Source organism: Girardinichthys multiradiatus, chromosome 3, assembly GCF_021462225.1.
Source record: "Girardinichthys multiradiatus isolate DD_20200921_A chromosome 3, DD_fGirMul_XY1, whole genome shotgun sequence".
In the NCBI taxonomy this organism is placed as follows: domain Eukaryota; kingdom Metazoa; phylum Chordata; class Actinopteri; order Cyprinodontiformes; family Goodeidae; genus Girardinichthys; species Girardinichthys multiradiatus.
In genome coordinates, this window is record NC_061796.1 from 59,671 (window position 1) to 77,781 (window position 18,111).

General features: G+C 40.2%; 1 protein-coding gene across 1 annotated transcript in view; it reads left to right on the top strand.

Annotated features, from left to right (window-relative positions):
• The window catches only part of dyrk1b (dual-specificity tyrosine-(Y)-phosphorylation regulated kinase 1B), an 89,527-nt gene that overhangs the window by 12,118 nt on the left and 59,298 nt on the right, over positions 1–18,111 (top strand). The window lies entirely within an intron of this gene.

Below are 18,111 nucleotides of genomic sequence, written 5' to 3' on the forward strand. Positions count from 1 at the left end.
TGGCATGACCTTAAAAATGTGATTCATGATTAAAAACCCTGTAATGTGGCTTAATTACAAAAATTCTGCAAAGCGGAGTGGGTCCCTTCAAATTTAACACCTTCCTTTGAACACTGTTTTGTGTTTACTTGTGTTGTCTTTCTCTAATTTAAATTTGTTTCATTTGAAACATTTACATGTCAAATTGTCTTGGTCATAGCCCAAATTGAAATGGATTAAAAGCAAACCCAAAAAGAGTAGATTATGAAAATCTAATAATAAATACTACCTCAACTAAATGGCAAAAATTTAGAGTTATAGCCTAAATGTAACTTTTAAAATTATTTTATATTCACTTGGTTTTGCCCAAAACATTCACAGACCTACTCACTCCTATCTTCTTACGCTGGATCTTGCATTGACAAATAGCATTTAGTGTACAAAAACAGTATTTTTTGCTGCTCCTGACAGTTCAACCCTGTACTGTCTGAACATTACATATTAATTTTCTTGTTGATAGTGTTACTACCTTAGTGCATGTGGCATTACATAATTTAGCCTTCTTGGAAAAAAGGTTAGTAGTCAGGAGGCTAGACCTTAAACCAGATCTCTAGTTAATCAAGGAGTACATTGCACAGTACGCATCTAGGGGAATCCTCCATCTTTAAAAATACTCTATTGTATAGCATTACAAATAACTGTTGAACCTGGTCTGCGTTTACTATTTGGATCCAGTTGAGCTTTCTACATTTTCAAAAATATCTAAACCATAAATCTTTATGAAATTATTAAAGTAATTTTTCCATTTGATTACGGTCCCCCATTTTATATATGATTAGCCCATCCTTAGTAGAACAGTAATGGTGGGTTTGAAGAGTTTTTGTCAGGTTTCTAAGCCCATGGCCCTGATTAAACATCAATAATGATATTCCCAGCATTGTATTGTCTGTCTTAGTGAAATATAAACCTTGCGCTTATTATTGCTGCAATTTTCTGCTCCTCTGTGTAAAATATTGTAATTGTTTTAAACTTGTTAGTGCCCTGTTCTTTTAAATAGTTTTAAGGAGAGCTTTTACCATGACTCTAAGATCCTGTCAGGTACAACTGTTGTATTGACAGTGTGTCAATACAACTTTTGGCTAACTACAGTGTCTATGAAAGTATTCACCCCCTTGGCGTATGGTGTTTTGTAGAGCCACCTTTTGCAAGGTTTGGTGATTATGTAACCTTTTTCCAACCATTATTTTTCAGTTTAACAAATGACGATCAGCGATGTATTTGCGCAGGTGACTTTTAGAGTTTTTTGTGGGTGGAGCAATGTACATGTGCATGGACTGATTTGCCAATTTAGAACACAAATGTCCAAAAATGGAGGAACTAGTTGCCAAAAAAAATACAAAGTCGTCTATTTGGCGTTAAACCAGATGAAAGAGGTAAACCACAGGATGTAAATGAAGCAGTGTGCCCCCTGTGTAGACGTATAGTTCTATTAAGAAACTTAAGAGCAGAAAATAGTCAGGCATACTTTGAGCAGTGCAGACTTCGCACGCACTGTCCACAGACGATTGAGGGTTCATAGTTGAGCGTACCAATTTCCTAAGTTTCTGGTGACAAATTCCTACATTCCCCACCCTTTCTGCCATGGTGTCATTGTATGGGGAGGCAGAGCTAATTTGCAGTGTAGCAGTGTTGAAAAGCAAAAAGCAAATAAGGTGGAGTTAAAGGCCACTCAACCACACTAGGGACAAAGAGGGGAAATCCCAAGTCTGCGCTGAGGTCTGTGGAGTCAAGAAGGCTAGGACTGACTATGTTTTGCCCTTAACCCGTGGGCCAAAAAAAAAAAACCCACTGCTTTTACAAAAACAGCCGTTAAAGGGCTCAGCCTATCCTCAATGGTCAAAAAGGCCTAACCTTACCATTAATTTTTCCCTGGACTTGGAACAGTTTCTCTGCTGCTAAAAAATCCCCATACCATCCTACTGCTACCACCATGTTTCACTGTAAGAATGGGGTTCTGTTCTTTATGTATCTTTTCATGTATATATCTATATATTTATCTTTACATTTTTGTCTATATTTGTCATCTGTCCTCGTCTATTTGTTCATCTCCATCTTCCTTTGTTTATTTATCTGTCTTGATCCGTCTATATCTTTTCGTGCCGAGCAACTATTAAAATTCTTGGACTATCAGGACTAATTGCACTATGTGCAAAATTCTTATTAATTCAGAAGTTGTTTTTAGGGCGTGGCAGTGGCACAGGTGTAAAACACATGACCCAGGTTGGGAGGCCTTAGTCCTCGACACAGGCCGTCACGGGATTGAGTCCCGGCTCATTGACCTTTGCTGCATGTGTTTCCCCTCTCTCCAACCCTTTCCTGTCAGCTTATTGTCAAAAAAAGAGAAGGTAAAGGCCACTAGTGCCACAAAAAACTTTAAGAAAAATGTGTGTGCATTTGCACGCACACACAAGATTTAATCCTGGGTTTACTTTAAATGGCTGTTATTTGCATTTGTAGATATTTAAGACATTGAAACTGGTTACTGATGATCCTAAAGAAAAGGAACAATACACAGATGTTTAAAAATAGATTTGTAACATGTGATTTAAATGTTTGTTAAAGTCATAGATGTAGGATTCCAACCTTTTGCTGACATCTGCTGTCATGTAAGAGGAACTACAAGTTGATAAACACATTGTCTTTTAAATGTATCTTTTGTCATTTTAAAAATTAAAATTACCAAAATAGAAGCTAAGGCATAGTACAAGTCAAAACAAATAAAGAAAATACAAATACAGCAGTGGACTAAATAAAGTGTAAATAAAGAGTCTTTCTGTAGGTTTTGTAGTTATGTGTAATCAAATGCTATTATCTGTTTAAATTGATAATTAATTGCCTGTTAAAGATGACTGATGTTTTATTGTCCAAAAATAACAAGTACAGTAAGCTGAATGGCATACTAGACTTTATTGTTACCGGGTGTAATTAAGAAAGGTAGGTGCATGAACACTGCTCAAAAAAATAAGGGGAACACTTAACACAATATGACTCCCAGTAAATCAAACTTCTGTGAAATCAAACTGTCCACTTAGGAAGCAACACTGATTGACAATTAATTTCACAGCTGTTGTACAAATGGAAAAGACAACAGGAGGAAATCTTTGGCGATTAGCAAGACACTCAATAAAGGAGTGGTTCTGCAGGTGGGGACCACAGACCACCTTTCAGTACCTATGCTTTCTGGCTGATGTTTTGGTCACTTTTGAATGTTGGTGGTGCTTTCACACTCGTGGTAGCATGAGACGGACTCTACAACCCACACAAGTGGCTCAGGTAGTGCAGCTCATCCAGGATGGCACATCAATGTGAGCTGTGGCAAGAAGGTTTGCTGTGTCTGTCAGCGTAGTGTCCAGAGCCTGGAGGTGCTACCAGGAGACAGGCCAGTACACCAGGAGATGTGGAGGAGGCCGTAGGAGGGCAACAACCCAGCAGCAGGACCACTACCTCCGCCTTTGTGCAAGGAGGAACAGGAGGAGCACTGCCAGAGCCCTTCAAAATGACCTCCAGCAGGCCACAAATGTGCATGTGTCTGCACAAACGGTTAGAAACCGACTCCATGAGGATGGTATGAGGGCCCTACGTCCACAAATGGGGGTTGTGCTCACAGCCCAACACCGTGCAGGATGCTTGGCATTTGCCAGAGAACACCAGGAATGGCAAATTCACCACTGGCGCCCTGTGATCTTCACAGATGAAAGCAGGTTCACACTGAGCACATGTGACAGACATGACAGAGTCTGGAGACACCGTGGAGAGCGATCTGCTGCCTGCAACATCCTTCAGCATGACCGGTTTGGCAGTGGGTCAGTAATGGTGTGGGGTGGCATTTCTTTGGAGGGCCGCATGGCCTGACTGCCTTTAGGTACCGAGATGAGATCCTCAGACCCCTTGTGAGACCACATGCTGGTGCGGTTGGCCCTGGGTTCCTCCTAATGCAGGACAATGCTAGACCTCATGTGGCTGGAGTGTGTCAGCAGTTCCTGCAAGATGAAGACATTGAAGTTATGGACCGGCCCGCCCGTTCCCCAGACCTGAATCCGATCAGAGCACATCTGGGACATCATGTCTCGCTCCATCCACCAACGTCACGTTGCTCCACAGACTGTCCAGGAGTTGGCGGATGCTTTAGTCCAGGTCTGGGAGGAGATCCCTCAGGAGACCATCCACCGTCTCATCAGGAGCATCTCCAGGTGTTGTAGGGAGGTCATAGAGGCACGTGGAGGCCACACACAATACTGAGCCTCATTTTGACTTGTTTTAAAGGACATTATATCAAAGTTGGATCAGCCTCTAGTGTGTTTTTCCACTTTCATTTTGTGTGTCCAAATCCAGGCCTCCATTGGTTAATAAATTTGATTTCCATTAATGAGTTTTGTGTGATTTTGTTGTCAACACATTCAACTTTGTACAGAACAAAGTATTCAATGAGAATATTTCATTCATTCAGATCTAGGATGTGTTATTTGAGTGTTCCCTTTATTTGTTTGAGCAGTGTTCTTTCTGGATGATTTTTGACACTTTTAGCTTTCCATTAGTAATTTACTACATATATATTGAGGTGACTGTGGCTCAGTAGGAAGAGTAGTTGTCTTGCAATCAGAAGGTTCTGGGTTTGATTCCACATTCCTCCTGCCATATGTCAATGTGCCCCTGGGCAAGGCACTTAACTTCAAATTGCCTACTGATCTACATATCAGTGTAATGTGTGAGTGTTAGTGAGTGCAATTGGGTGAATGTGGCTCTAGTGTAAAGCGCTTTGAGTGGTCTGCATGACTGGAAAAGCGCTATATAAGTTCAGTCCATTTACATGTTGTGTCTTTTTGGAAGGGATGGGCGCAACCCTTGGATAGGAGAAAAGTTGCTTTGAATATTTTTTTATAACCCCACCCTGATTTGTTTGGAGAGCTCCTTGGTCTTGGTGAGATGCCTTGTCCTTAATGATGTTACAGTCTCTGGGGTCTTTCAGACAATGTGTGTTTATACTGACAGATCATGTGACATTTAGATTGCACACAGGTGAACTTCATTTCACAAATTTTGTGACTTTTAAAGATAATTAGTTGTACGTTTTAGGGGCTTCATAGCAAAAGGAATGGATATATACACACTACTCACTAAAAGTTAGGCATACTTGGCTTTTGGCTAAAATTTATGGAAAACATAAAAAGGTCACACTACAGTAGAGTAGGGCATTTAATTAGTATCATGCAATGGTGATTTCCTCATCTCAAACAATATTTTTAAACAAAAGCCAACAACAAAGGTGGGTATACCAGAACAGAAAATCTCAGTGTCTCAACAAAGTGTCATGTGCCCTTGAGCATCAATTACAGCTTGACAATGATGTCTCATTCTGTTCAGTAGTAGCCTTATTGTCTGCTGAGGCATGGCATTCTACTCTTTTTGAAGGGCGGCATTTGTTTTCATTTGGACTCAGGAGAAAGTGCAGGCCACGACATTCGGCTGCCCCAGTCTCCAGCATCCGTTCCCTAATCATGCGACCTCAAACAGCTGGAGAATTGTTGTCCATGAAGGTGAAATTAGGCCTGTATTGTTTATGCAGGGGCACAATGACTGGATTAATGAGGTTTATTCGGAGAGTATGGGCTTGTCACTGTACCATTCACAGTGTAGGGCAGTTTTGTATTGACTAGACATATCTGACCACACTGTAACACCACCACCAAAGGTTCATCTGTTGACCAGAGTGGCTGATGAATAATGCTCTCCTTGATATCTCCAACATCATTGGCAGCCATCATTTCTGTTCAACTTGAAGCAAGTTTGATCAGAGAGCAGCACTGAGTGGAAATGCTCCCTGGCCCTTGCTTGATAATGATGCCTGTGCCTAGTGGTGTGGTCAGGTACCCTTGCAGGTTGTCTAGCATGCAGACCACACTGATGTGAATGGTTTTAAATGATCTGATGTGACATGTAGGTGCCTCTCACCTTCCTTAAACGAGCCTGGAGTTGAGTAGCATTCATCATCCAGTTCCGCTGGGGCACTGTTAACAATGAAGCAGTCATCAGTGTGGGATGTGGCCCAAGGACGTCCACTTCTATGCCTTTCTGTGCTCCACCACTCTCTCTGTATCTCTTGCAACCTCCTGATGACACTCTGTAAACTCTAAGCTCGGAGGCATCTTCCCTCTGAGAACATCCTATTCTGAATTGGCTTAGGTCCTATCTGGCAGACAGAACAGTTTCCATAAAGTTTGAAGGGTTTGAATCATCTTCTCTGTCATGTGGGGCTCAATTTTAGGGCTTTTGCTCTTTTCTTTGTACCTCCTTCCCCTCGGGTCTATTTTAAAAAAATATGGCATCTCCTTCCATTGTTATGCTGAGGATTGCCAAATCTATGTGTCTTTAAGGCGAGGTGGGGTCTGGTCCATTAAAAAACCTCTTTTATCCTGTCTTGACAATATTAAAGCTTAGATGGCCTTAATTTGTTTTTTCATTTTAATGACAAAAAAAGACTGGTACTTGTCTCTGGACCTAGCGGGGCATGTCAGACCCCTCCTGTTAATTTTGAACCCATGGCGATGTATGTTAAGTTCACAGTTACAAGCCTTGGTTTTAAGATGAACATTGATTTCAAACTTGATAGTCAAATAATCAAGTCTAGTTTTTACCATTTAAGAGAAATAGTAAAGGGAAAATCTATTCTTTCAAGGCAACAGTTGGAAAAAGTAATCCATGCCTTCATTTCATCGCGACTGGGTTACTGTAATTCACTGTATCTCGAAATTAGCCAGTCCTCACACGTCTTACAGCTGGTTCAAAACACCGCTACACGCCTTTTAACAGGAGCACATAAAAGGGAGCACATTACCCATGTTCTGGCTTCCCTCCTCTGGCTGCCTGTGGATTTTAGAATCCACTTTAAAGTCCTTCTGTTTGTTTTAAGGTTTTACACAGCCTAGCCCCGCCTTATTTAACTGAGCTTCTCCACCACTACACTCCCGCTCGGTCATTTGGGTCTGCTGACCAGCTGCTTCTGGTCATTCCCAGTTCTAAGCAGAAGCTTAGAGGGGATATGGCCTTCTCTATTGGGGGCCCCTAGGTTATGGAATGACTTACCTTTGCATATTCGACAGGGCCTTCATTTTTAAAATGTGTCTAAAAACAGATTTTTACTCATTGGTCTTCAAAACGGTGTGCAAAAGTATTCAGCCCCTTTACTCCGAGTGCAACCAATTGCTTTCAGAAATTGCCTGATGATTGCTAATGACTAGAGTCCACCTGTGTCTAACCTAATCTCAGTACAAATACAGCTGCTCTGTGACGGCCTCAGAGGTTGATTAAGAGAATATTGGTGAGCAAACAGCACCATAAAGCCCAAAGAACACACCAGAAATGCCGGGGATAAAGTTGTGGAGAAATGTAAAGCAGGCTTAGGCTAGAAAAAGATTTCCCAAGCTTTTAACATCTCATGGAGCTCTGTTCAACCCATCATCCAGTATTGGAATGAGTACGACACAAATCTCAACCTAGCAAGACAAGAACGTCCACCTAAACTTTCAGGCCGAACAAGGAGAGCACTGATCAGAGATGCAACCAAGAGGGTAGAAAACTAACACTGCACATCACTCTGAACACACCATCCCCACTGTCAAATATGATGGTGGCAGCATCATGCTCTGGGGTTGCTTCTCTTTAGCAGGGACACGGAATGTGGTCAGGGTTGATGGGAAGATGGATGGAGCCAAATACAGGGCAATTATGGAAGAAAACCTGTTGGAGTATGCAAAACACTTGAGACTGTGGCAGAGGTTCACCTTCCAGCAGGACCACGACCCTAAACATAAAGCCAGGGCTAAAATGGAATGGTTAAAACAAAACATATTAATGTGTTAGATTGGCCCAGTCAAAGTCCAGACCTGAACCCAATTGAGAATCTGTGGCAAGATCTGAAAACTGCTGTTCATACATGCTCTCCATCTAATCTGATTGAGCTTGGATAGAATTTTCAGTCACTGGATGTGCAAAACTGGTTGAGCCATACCCTAAAAGACTTGCAGCTGTAACTGCAGCAAAAGGTGGTTCCGCAAAGTATTGACTTAGGGAGGCTGAATACTTTTGCACAATGCCTTTTTCGGTGTATGTATAATTGTCTTCATATGCTATGAACATGTATAATTTCTATTCCACCTTACAATTCTCCCCGATATTCTCCTAATCAACCTCTGAGGCCGTCACAGAGCAGCTGTATTTGTACTGAGATTAGGTTAGACACAGGTGGACTCTAGTCATTAGCAATCATCAGGCAACTTCTGAAGGAAATTGGTTGCACTCAGATTAAAGGGGGCTGAATACTTTTGCACACTGCACTTTCAGTTTTTTATGTGTAAAAAACAAAATAATAATAAATCATGTATAATTAACTTTCCTTTTCACAATTCTATACCACTGTGTTTTTTACATAAAATTCCAATTAAATATATTTATGTTTGTGGTTGTAATGTGACAATTTGTAGAAAAGTTCAAAAGGGTGTGAATACTTTTACAAGCAACTGTATGATGGGGCAGGCAGAAATGGGAAGGGGGCATCATCATGCGTACACATTATGCCCCGACATGTTTAGTGTTGTTGATTAGTGTTTTCTTTATGGGATTGTGGTAAACTGTGTTGTGCAATTTGCCAGACTGGACTGGTTTCCGCCCAGTTGGGCTGGAAAAAAATAGCTTTGGGCAGGTTGTTAAAATTTGGGCTGCTTTTCACAATATTTGAAGTGTTTTTACTAATTATTCATGGCAAAATTCTATCAAAGTAGTTGTCATTGTGTGGAAGAAAATCAGTGTGTGTCAGCAACTATGTAACCTGGAAGTGTACATTTGTAAGTGTGACAAGAACAGTAGAAGGCCTGCTATCCACAGCAACTAAGAGCAACAGGAGAATCCATGCATGCTCAAGAACATATAAACTCCATACAGAAAGATCCCAGGCTGGAATTCAAACCCAGGACCTTCTTGGCAATAACTGTGCCACCATTCAGCCCAATATTTACTTTGTAGCAGAATAAATATTTACACTGACAAGATTTGTCAGCCTTTGATTTGTATTTTTTTATTATTGGTATTCCACATATTCTGAGTCTACCTTAAAATATTTCATGCTTGCCATCTCTCCTTGCTTCCTATCACTTTGACATTAGGTGGTGGTGAGCCACTTCATAGCCCTCAGCCATTCTCTCCATGACTGAGTCTCCAGGAAAATTTGCTGATTATTATTATTTTTATTTATTTATGACATGCAGAATTCACATAATGTGTGATACAAGAAAGTCATGGAGGTGCCGTAGTCTTTGACCACATGATTTTTGAAGTCCAGCTTTCTCTTAGTGGAAAGATATGTTAAATGCCTGATCTCAGCATTATTCAACTGTATTCTATGTTTTTTGTATTCTTTGCAGAATAATGAGCCTCTGGCACTTGCTGTACTAGTTTAAAAAAAAGCATAATATATTAAATTGATACAGAAATAGCCAAACACACCCATAACGTCACTGCTGTTGTAGATGCTGTGGGCAGGAAGGATCTCCTGTAGCGCACCGTCTTACAGCAGATCTGAAGAAGCCTCTGACTGAAGACACTCGGTTGCTGTAGGACAGTCTGATGAAGAGGATACTCAGGGTTCTCCATAATGTTCTTCATTTTATGAAGAATCCTTCTTTCCACAATGATCTCCAGAGGTTCCAGAGGAGTCCCCAGAACAGAGCCAGCCTTTTTATCAGCTTGTTGAGCTTTTTTAAGTCCCTGGTTCTGATGCTGCTTCCCCAGCAGATGATGGTAGAAGAGATCACACTCTCCACAACAGATTATAGAAGATATGCAGCATCTTGCTGCAAACACCAAAGGACCTAAGCTTCCTCAAGAAGTACAGTCTGCTCTGTCCCTTCTTGTAGATGGCTTCACAGTTGCATCTCCACTCTAGTCTGTTGTCCAGGTGAACACCGAGGTATTTATACTCCTCCACCACCTCCACTTCTTCTCCCATGATAGAAATAGTTTTTTGACTTATTCCGGTTTCTCTTAAAATCTACAATCATCTCCTTTGTTTTAGTCACGTTTAAAATTAGATGATTGTTTCCACACCATGCCACAAAGCGGTCCACCACCTTCCTGTACTCATCTTCTTGTCCATCTCTGATCCACCAACGACTGCAGAATCATCTGAGTATTTCTGCAGATGACAGGAGTCTGTCTTGTACTGGAAGTCTGAGGTGTACAGAGTGAAAAGGAATGGTGAGAGTACAGTCCCTGTGGTGCTCCTGTGCTGCTGACTACCTGGTTAGACTCACAACCCTTCAGTCTCACAAACTGTGGTCAGTTTGTCAGGTAGTCTTTGATCCAGGAGATTGTTGAGGCCTCCACCTGAGTCTTCTGAGTTTCTGACAAAGCAAATCAGGTTGGATTGTATTAAATGTTCTGGAGAAATCAAAGAACATGATCCTCACAGTGCTGCTGGCTTTGTCCAGATGACAGTGGGTTTGTTGAAGCAGGTGTATGATGGCATCTTCAACTCCAACTCCACAACGATAAGCAAACTGAATAGGGTCTTGATAGTTTATTGTTTGCTTACTCAGGCGGGCCAACAGGAGTTTCTCAAGGACCTTCATGATGTGGGATGTCAGGGCAACAGGTCTATAGTCATTGATGACTGATGGGTGAGTTTTCTTTGGTACCGGAACAAGACAGGAGGTCTTCCACAACACCGGAACCTCCTTCTGGGCCAGGCTAAGGTTGAAGAGGTGCTGCAGAATCCCACAGAGCTGCTCTGCACAGGTCTTCAGGACTCTATGGCTGACACCATCTGGACCTGTAGCCTTATTCCGGTTCAGTCCTTCCAGTTGTCTCTTCACCTGACTTCTTGAGACACACAGGTGGAAGTTGGAGGCAAAGGGAGCATCAGTATCTTCTGATTTGGTTGAAGGCAAACATGTAGAAGCAGAAGAGTCCATGGCTGAGATGGAAGATAAAACATTTGAGGTGTGACAGGAAAGATGTGGGTCAAAGGAGGCTGGGATGTCTGATTGAATCTGAGCAGGAGAGGGGGATTCAGAGCTTGTTTCTGAACTGAACCTATTGAAGAATGTGTTCATTTCATTGGCTCTGTCCAGATGTCCATCGGTCTGATCTCGTTTCGGCTTGAAGCCTGTGATCTTCATCCCTGTCCACACATCTCTGATATTGTTTTGCTGGAGCTTGCTCTCCAGCTTCTTCTTGTACACCTCCTTGCTGTCTCTTATCTTGACTTTAAGTTGCTTCTGTATACTCCTCAATAAGTCCCTGTCTCCTTCTCTGAAGGCTTTTTTTTTCTTGTGAAGCAGGTCCTTCAGGTCACTGGTGATCCTGGGATTGTTATTGGGGAAGCATCTCACCGTTCTGGTGGGGGTGGTGGTGTCCACACAGAAGTTTATGTGGTCGGTTACGCATGATGATGTTGGGATCAAGGCTCTTTGGGGGCTATACCATCCCTTCCAGAAAGTCTTGTTCTTCTTTAAGGTGAAGATAGTTTTTAATGACTGGCTGTATGTTTGGGTGGTGCATCATCATTTGTTTGTCACATCATTTATATTTCTAAAAACACTCTTTGTTTACAGCACTAGATATATATATATATATATGACCATTCTCAGAAATAAAATTATATATATATATATAATTTGTTTTCCTTTTTTTTCTGAGAATGGTCTGTGTTCTGAGTCATTTATTAGTTGAACAAGCCGACTAAGTGAGAATAAAGCGGCTGGAAACGAATTAACTGCATATCTTACCAGGTGCCGCTTAGAGCACTGCTTGTTTCAGTTCAATTCAAATATCATTTATCAAAGCCAAATGGAAATAACAAAAAAACTTCCAAAAGCAACCACCTTGATCAAGACAATTTTTGAACAGAAAATTGGCTAAGTAGTTTTTCTGAGAACAAGGGGCCAGATTGTTTACACCCACAAGTATGATTGTATCATGTACAGTTAAGCCCCAAATTATTCATAACCCTGTTAGAATTAGGTTTATAGTAATCTTTTACCAACATGTTTTTTTTTTTACCAGGAGTACTTTTAACATTTTGAAGTGGCCCAACCAGAATCCCAACTTCAGTCTGATAATGTGATGTAGAGGGAGCAAAAGATTAGGGTAATGGCAAGAAGGCCTTCCAACTGCAAAGATCACAGTGTTTTTCTAAATTTTCTAAATACCAGTGAAGGTATGCAAAAACTGGTCTGGAATTATAAGGTTTGATTGCTGCAATACCAAGATGGATTTTTGAAAATTTTAAGTATTTTTTAACTATGCAGCATTAAATAAAATGTAAATGAAAATGTATTTTCTATTAGTTTTATCTTTTGAGATGTCTGCTTTATTTCCTATCAGACCCAAACTTCTTGTTTGAATTAAAATATTTTAAATCAAAATTAGCCATAGGTATGAATTGTTTTGATCTTAATTGTATATCTTTGCAAAATGGATTTGTGGTGGATCTGGGAAATAAAACCGGAGTGCTCACTGAAAGGCGAGAGGTTGCTTCTTCGGCATCAGAAGAACTGACAGATACATCCTTTAGTGTCTCCACAAAACACAGAAGCACAATGCTTTTGCATAGTTCTGTCAGAATAGACAATTAAACAGACAAAAAACACATAAAGTGTAGATGCCATTGAAAAAAAATTACAACCCATCCACACATCACACTGTGCCAGCAAAGTCGTGTTTCTTCATCTTGCAAATTTTCTATATATGGTTGGAATAAGCATTTTCACCATGCAGGTGAAAATAGACATTGTTTTAATGACAATTGACCTACATACATATGACCCACATAGAGTTTTGTGAAAAGAAATATTGGAGAACACCTTTTAAAATGCTGCCATGGACTGGCGACCTGTCCAGGGTGTACCCTGCCTCTCGCCCATAGACTGCTGGAGATAGGCACCAGCTCCCCCGCGACCCACTATGGAATAAGCGATAGAAAATGACTGACTGACTGACCTTTTAAAATGAACCCAAAAATGTATTGGATTCACTTAAATTCACATATTTTCCTTATGGGTAAATACATATCCCCATAATGAAAACAGAAGAAAATACCTTTTAAATTTTTTTCAAAATGTAATAAAATTCAGTTTCTGTAAAGAATTAATTAGGACACCTTCACATTTATTACTACTCAAAATGGCTGAAATGTACGCACACGTCACATCAGGAGCACACGATTAGAACGTTGTTACTCAGCATTTTTGAAGGTTTGCCCTGTTTAAGAACCTACATCAACAAGCTGTGCATGCAAATCCCTCAAACATATCAAAGCTGAAAGTGAGGAGTAGGATGAACTTTGTTCAGTGGTGGTGCATGGCATAGCAGTAGTTCTCGAAGCAGCCGACAGGGGTTTGATTCCACACCTTGAGACTTATGCTGTATGCCTTTTCCCGCTCACTGTCTAACAGTTTCCTATATGATTACTGTAGAAAAAATGCCCCTTGTGTTATTAAGTCTTGGAAAAAAAAAGAAATAAAACGTTCTTAGACCTGTGTCAGAGACTGGTAGATGACAAAAGGAGCTGTCTCACCAATTTTATTTATTATTAGGGGGTAGGATGTCCTAATTTTTCTTTCTCATTCAGAATTATCCTTTTTGTTCATATCTTTTGTTTAATTAAATAAACCCAGGTTTATTTTTGGTGTTTAACTGTAATTTAATTACTTAAATAAAACAAACTTACATGAAAAAAATGAATATATGTTAACATCATATATATATATATATATATATTTATTTATTTATATATACAGTACAGACCAAACGTTTGGACACACCTTCTCATTCAAAGAGTTTTCTTTATTTTCATGACTATGAATATTGTAGCTTCACACTGAAGGCATCAAAATTATGAATTAACACGTGGAATTATATACTGAACAAAAAAGTGTGAAACAACTGAAAATATGTCTTATATTCTAGGTTCTTCAAAGTAGCCACCTTTTACTTTGATTACTGCTCCACACACTCTTGGCATTCTGTTGATGAGCTTCAAGACTTAGTCACCTGAAATGGTTTTCCAACAGTCTTGAAGGAGTTCCCAGAGATGCTTAGCACTTGTTGGCCCTTTTGCTTTCACTCTGCGGTCCAGCTCACCTCAAACCATCTTTATTGGGTTCAGGTCCGGTGACTGTGGAGGCCAGGTCATCTGGCGCAGCACCCCATCACTCTCCTTCTTGGTCAAATAGTCCTTACACAGCCTGAAGGTGTGTTTGGGGTCATTGTCCTGTTGAAAAATAAATGATGGTCCAACTAAACGCAAACCGGATGGAATAGCATGCTGCTGCAAGATGCTGTGGTAGCCATGCTGGTTCAGTATGCCTTCAATTTTGAATAAATCCCCAATAGTATCACCAGCAAAGCACCCCCACACCATCACATCTCCTCCTCCATGCTTCACGGTGGGAACCAGGCATGTAGAGTCCATCCGTTCACCTCTTCTGCGCCTCACAAAGACACGGTGGTTGGAACCAAAGATCTCAAACTTGGACTCATCAGACCAAAGCACAGATTTCCACTGGTCTAATGTCCATTCCTTGTGTTCTTTAGTCCAAACAAGTCTCTTCTGCTTGTTGCCTGTCCTCAGCAGTGGTTTCCTAGCAGCTATTTTACCATGAAGGCCTGATTCACACATTCTCCTCTTAACAGTTGTTCTAGAGATGTGTCTGCTGCTAGAACTCTGTGTGGCATTGACCTGTTCTCTAATCTGAGCTGCTGTTAACCTGCGATTTCTGAGGCTGGTGACTCGGATGAACTTATCGTCCGCAGCAGAGGTGACTCTTGGTCTTCCTTTCCTGGGGTGGTCCTCATGTGAGTCAGTTTCTTTGTAGTGCTTGATGGTTTTTGCGACTGCACTTGGGGACACTTTCAAAGTTTTCCCAATTGTTCGGACTGACTGACCTTCATTTCTTAAAGTAATGATGGCCACTCGTTTTTCTTTACTTAGCTGCTTTTTTCTTGCCATAATACAAATTCTAACCCTAACCCTAACAGTAGGACTATCAGCTGTGTACTGTATCCACCTCCTGCACAACACAGCTGATGGTCCCAACCACATTTATAAGGCTTGAAATCCCACTTATTAAACCTGACAGGGCACACCTGTGAAGTGAAAACTATTTCAGGTGACTACCTGTTGAAGCTCATCAACAGAATGCCAAGAGTGTGTGGAGCAGTAATCAAAGTAAAAGGTGGCTACTTTGAAGAACCTAGAATATAAGACATATTTTCAGTTGTTTCACTCTTTTTTGTTCAGTATATAATTCCACATGTGTTAATTCATAGTTTTGATGCCTTCAGTGTGAAGCTACAATATTCATAGTCATGAAAATAAAGACAACTCTTTGAATGAGGTGTGTCCAAACTTTTGGTCTGTACTATATATATATGTATGTATATATATATATATGTCTGTATATATATATATATATATATATATATATATATATATATATATTCTGAAGGTAGCTTTCTGCTGGCAAAAAAACTGTCACCATCAATAGGCCAGTCTTTCTTAATTCCATTTGCCTGTGTCATTCTTTGCTCTTGCTTTCGGCTCTGTGGCACCACCAAGTGCTAAGAACGAGAAGGTTATCTCCGTGCGTGAAGTGTTATTCCACTTCTTGCTAAAAGCAGCCTGCAGTAGTTGCATGGTAATTCTGCTTCTCTATCTTTCCTCTGCATCATGTTTACCTAGCAACAAGCATCACCCGCGGCTGGTCGTTCTATTGGTCATTTGAAAACGCATGGGGGACCAATGACGGGCCTGTTGCCATGGTACAGTGTGTAGTTGCCGGGTGGAATTTTGCTGCAAGGCACGTGAGTCTCAGAGTATGCTTGCTTCAACTAGCGTTGTAATTTGCACTGTCTGGCCATTAGTACAGTTGAACATGATTTAATAGACAAACCCGTGAAGGAAAATAATAAACTTTATTCAGTAATTGAGCCATAGCATTGTGTTAGAGCATACCCCAAAACATGTATTAGCTCTCAAAATGTTTTAAGTAACAATAAGAAAATACAATATTTTAATGAATTTAATATAATAGAGCTACTGTAAAAGAGAATACATGTGTTAAAGAAATCACTGCTTCAAAAATCTGCTAAAGCAGAAAGGAAAATAGAACAAATTGCTGATTTTTGTTGAAGGTTTACATGGAAGAACTTTTAGACTTTACAGTTTAGTGGTTTCTTTGAAAGCTGTTTTCTAGATAACAGCTACTAGAATTACCTTTTGGGAAAACACCGATCTGTAGTTTCTTGTGAATATCAGTAACATAAACAAATACAGAACAAATTAAAATCTGCTTAAAGACTATAAATGGAATCTAATGTAAGCGTGAGGGTAGTGTATTGGAGTGTGCTTATTTAAATACCTCTTCTCATTTCTAACATGCATTGAAGCAATAGATCAGTAAGAAGCTGATGGGGAGTAGACCTGACTGCTCTCTCCTTTGGCCAGCCAGTGTACTACAGCCCAGTGAATGTTAAAACCCGCCTATGCAAACATATAGTGATACAATGCAATAATAATGAGCTTCACCTTTCTTTAATTTTTTAACATTATAAATGCACTTTATATGTGCATTAATGCATTAGTCAAATGTCCCACATTATTGTACTTTAGATAAATGCAAAAACACAAAATAGACCCCTAAAATAAAATTAATATGAAACACAATGGAAGTTGTTTGCTGTGAATAGGTTTCAATTTAGTGGATAAAAATAACGTCTTTTGGGACTGTTGTATGAATGTGTTTCCTACCTTTACATGGAAACAGTTGTTTTTAGGGGTTCTTGTTTCAGTTTCCTAATCTCTGCTTTATTTATAATCAACATATCTCTTAACCTATGGTTGTCTTGACATTTGCACTTTTGTTCTTTGAACACAGGACATCACATTTGTTCAGATCGTAATTGAACCGGTCCCCCTTCCCCCCAATACACGAGACTGAACCTTACCTACAAGTGTAGTACTTTAATTAATGTATTAAATACTTCTCATTCATATTTGTTAACTTATTGTAAGTATAGGTACTGTCATTTTAGTCACTGTGCATGTATAAATAGTATCCAGTGATACAGATCAGTTTGAATGAAAAAAAAAAACTGCTTTAATTTCTGCATACTACATATAGCTTAAAATACTCAGCCACTATTGAGTGATAAATAGTGGGCTGCTGATATAACAAGTATAATCAATATAATAATTGAGAAGAAGAGTGTAATGTAAGTCAGAAGAGTAGTGTATACTTAAGTAAAATATTTTTTAGCTCTACCAAATATGTTCTTTTTAATGCGATGGGTTTAAATATTTTTTTTACAGTCGCATTTGATTATAAATGCAACATATTTCCGAGGAAAACAAGGCTGAATATCTCTTTCAATTATTTGTTTCTGAGCGCAGGCTCAGTTGCGGTTGAGGGTGAGTTTTCCTTTAAGTAGTTGTCAGCTGGTTTATGACACTACTGAGCTGTTCCCAGGCAGCTTTGTGCCTGATTTAGATGGAATGCTCGGAGAGCAACAGTAATAACTAGCTTTGGATGGTTGACGAGGAGAAGTCAAACATCTGAGCTGTAGAGTCACTCAGGAGCATGTGGTTAAAGAAGCTTTCTGCCCTGCTCTCTCCCCCACTCGCTGGCTGATTCTCCACCCCCACCCGCGCTGTCTCCGCGTCCTTATTTCCATTTCTACCTGACATCTTCCAACTATTTCCGCGTCGCTCCTAACTCGCGCCATTAAAACAGGCATGGGGAAACTGAGCTGAGAGCTCCTCCCACAGACCTTGCCATTACCCAATTACAGTGAGGAATGGGACTTTCTGCAGCCAATTGGGTAGGAGTTGCCTTAGCGCCGGGTAGCAACAGTGCCCTGGGAGGATGCGTGGTGATTGAAGGTAGAGGCTGTATCTAGCCGAGTACATGGAAGTTAAATGCCCTTTGAAAAACTGAACAAAGTGAGACTTTGTTTGTCACCTGGATGATATCATATATTTTTCTTTTCTGTTTTGGCGGATATTTGTCCTTTTGAGATAGA